Source organism: Taudactylus pleione, unplaced genomic scaffold, assembly GCF_031769625.1.
Source record: "Taudactylus pleione unplaced genomic scaffold, aTauple2 ptg000087l, whole genome shotgun sequence".
In the NCBI taxonomy this organism is placed as follows: domain Eukaryota; kingdom Metazoa; phylum Chordata; class Amphibia; order Anura; family Myobatrachidae; genus Taudactylus; species Taudactylus pleione.
This window is the reverse complement of record NW_028284489.1, coordinates 110,001-112,500: the sequence shown is the minus strand read 5'-3', so window position 1 is coordinate 112,500 and position 2,500 is coordinate 110,001. Positions and strand designations below refer to the sequence as shown.

Sequence of the window (2,500 nt, the reverse complement as noted above, 5' to 3'; positions counted from 1 at the left end):
CATTTTACATTTAATTTTTTCAACTTATCAATGAATTTACTTGAGTTAAGAAGTAATAGAGGTCTAACGTTAATGTTTTTGAGCACCTACAGCCAAACCACAGTGGACATGCCCAATCTTGTCTGATCTTGGAAGCTATGCAGTGTTCGGCCTGGTTAGTACTTGGATGGGAGACCACCTGGGAATACCAGGAGCTGTAGGTAATTTTATACTGCCTTAACATTCTTTTCTATTACATTTTACATTTAATTTTTCAACTTATCATTGAATTTACTTGAGTTAAGAAGTAAAAGAGGTCTAAAGTTAATGTTTTTGAGCACCTACAGCCAAACCACACTGGACATGCCCAATCTCGTCTGATCTTGGAAGCTTTGCAGTGTTGGGCCTGGTTAGTACTTGGATGGGAGACCACCTGGGAATACCAGGTGCTGTAGGAAATTTTATACTGCCATAACATTCTTTTCTATTACATTTTACATTTAATTTTTTCAACTTATCAATGAATTTCCTTGAGTTAAGAAGTAATAGAGGTCTAAAGTTAATACTTTTGAGCACCTACAGCCAATCCACACTGGACATGCCCAATCTCGTCTGATCTTGGTAGCTATGCAGTGTTGGGCCTCGTCAGTACTTGGATGGGAGACCACCTGGGAAAACCAGGTGCAGTAGGTAATTTTATACTCCCATAACATTCTTTTCTATTACATTTTACATTTAATTTTTTCAACTTATCAATTAATTAACTTGAGTTAAGAAGTAATACAGGTCTAAAGTTAATGTTTTTGAGCACCTACAGCCAAACCACACTGGACATGTCCAATCTCGTCTGATCTTGGAAGCTATGCAGTGTTGGGACTGGTTAGTACTTGGATGGGTGACTACCTAGAAATCCTAGGTGCTGTAAGTAATTTTAAACTGCCATAACATTCTTTTCTATTACATTTTACATTTAATTTTTTCAAATTATCAATGAATTTACTTGTGTTAAGAAGTAAAAGCGGTCTAAGTTTAATGCTTTTGAGCACCTACAGCCAAAGCACAGTGGACATGCCCAATCTCGTCTGATCTTGGAAGCTATGCAGTGTTGTGCCTGGTTAGTACTTGGATGGGAGACCACCTGGGAATACCAGGAGCAGTAGGTAAATTTATACTGCCATAACATTCTTTTCTATTACATTTTACATTTAATTTTTTCAACTTATCAATGAATTTACTTGAGTTAAGAAGTAATAGAGGTCTAAATTTAAAGCTTTTGAGCACCTACAGCCAAACCACACTGGACATGCACAATCTCATCTGATCTTGGAAGCTATGCAGTGTTGGGCCTGGTTTGTACTTGGATGGGAGACCACCTGGGAATACCAGGTGCTGTAGGTAATTTTAGACAGTCAAAACATTCTTTTCTATTAAATTTTACATTTCATTTTTTCAACTTATCAATGAATTTACTTGAGTTAAGAAGTAAAAGAGGTCTAAAGTTAAGGCTTTTATCACCTATAGCCAAACCACACTGGACATGCTCAATCTCATCTGATCTTGGAAGCTATGCAGTGTTGGGCCTGGTTAGTACTTGGATGGGAAACCACCTGGGAATACCAGGTGCTGTAGGTAATTTTATATAGCCATTACATTCTTATCTATTACATTTTACATTACATTTTTTCAACTTAGCAATGAATTTACTTGAGTTAAGAAGTAAAAGATGTCTAAAGTTAATATTTTTCAGCACCTATAGCCAAACCACACTGGACATGGCCAATGTCGTTTGATCTTGGAAGCTATGCAGTGTTGGGCATGGTCAGTACTTGGATGGGAGACCACCTGGGAATACCAGGTTCTGTAGGTAATTTTATACTGTCATAACATTCTTTTCTATTACATTTTACATTTAATTTTTTCAACTTATCAATGAATTTACTTGAGTTAAGAAGTAAAAGAGGTCTAAAGTTAATGTTTTTGAGCACCTACAGCCAAACCACACTGGACATGCCCAATCTCGTCTGATCTTGGAAGCTGTACAGTGTTGGGCCTGGTTAGTCTTTGGATGGGTGGCCACTTGGAAATACCAGGTGCTGTAGGTAATTTTATACTGCCATAACAGTCTTTTCTATTACATTTTACATTTAATTTTTTCAACTTATCAATGAATTTACTTGAGTTAAGAAGTAATAGAGGTCTAAAGTTAATGTTTTTGAGCTCCTACAGCCAAACCACAGTGGACATGCCCAATCTTGTCTGATCTTGGAAGCTATGCAGTGTTTGGCCTGGTTAGTACTTGGATGGGAGACCACCTGGGAATACCAGGAGCTGTAGGTAATTTTATACTGCCTTAACATTCTTTTCTATTACATTTTACATTTAATTTTTCAATTTATCATTGAATTTACTTGAGTTAAGAAGTAAAAGAGGTCTAAAGTTAATGTTTTTGAGCACCTACAGCCAAACCACACTGGACATGCCCAATCTCGTCTGATCTTGGAAGCTATGCAGTGTTGGGCCT

General features: G+C 37.1%; 10 pseudogenes; all 10 read left to right on the top strand.

Annotated features, from left to right (window-relative positions):
* Window positions 1-84: 84 nt before the first annotated feature.
* Window positions 85-203, top strand: LOC148527845 (5S ribosomal RNA; annotated as a pseudogene).
* Window positions 204-318: 115 nt separating this feature from the next.
* LOC148527844 (5S ribosomal RNA) lies at window positions 319-437 on the top strand (annotated as a pseudogene).
* A 116-nt stretch (window positions 438-553) lies between these two features.
* LOC148527843 (5S ribosomal RNA) lies at window positions 554-672 on the top strand (annotated as a pseudogene).
* A 351-nt stretch (window positions 673-1,023) lies between these two features.
* On the top strand, window positions 1,024-1,142 carry LOC148527842 (5S ribosomal RNA; annotated as a pseudogene).
* A 116-nt stretch (window positions 1,143-1,258) lies between these two features.
* LOC148527841 (5S ribosomal RNA) lies at window positions 1,259-1,377 on the top strand (annotated as a pseudogene).
* Window positions 1,378-1,492: 115 nt separating this feature from the next.
* On the top strand, window positions 1,493-1,611 carry LOC148527840 (5S ribosomal RNA; annotated as a pseudogene).
* Window positions 1,612-1,727: 116 nt separating this feature from the next.
* On the top strand, window positions 1,728-1,846 carry LOC148527839 (5S ribosomal RNA; annotated as a pseudogene).
* A 116-nt stretch (window positions 1,847-1,962) lies between these two features.
* On the top strand, window positions 1,963-2,081 carry LOC148527838 (5S ribosomal RNA; annotated as a pseudogene).
* Window positions 2,082-2,197: 116 nt separating this feature from the next.
* On the top strand, window positions 2,198-2,316 carry LOC148527837 (5S ribosomal RNA; annotated as a pseudogene).
* A 115-nt stretch (window positions 2,317-2,431) lies between these two features.
* The window catches only part of LOC148527836 (5S ribosomal RNA), a 119-nt pseudogene continuing 50 nt past the window's right edge, over window positions 2,432-2,500 (top strand).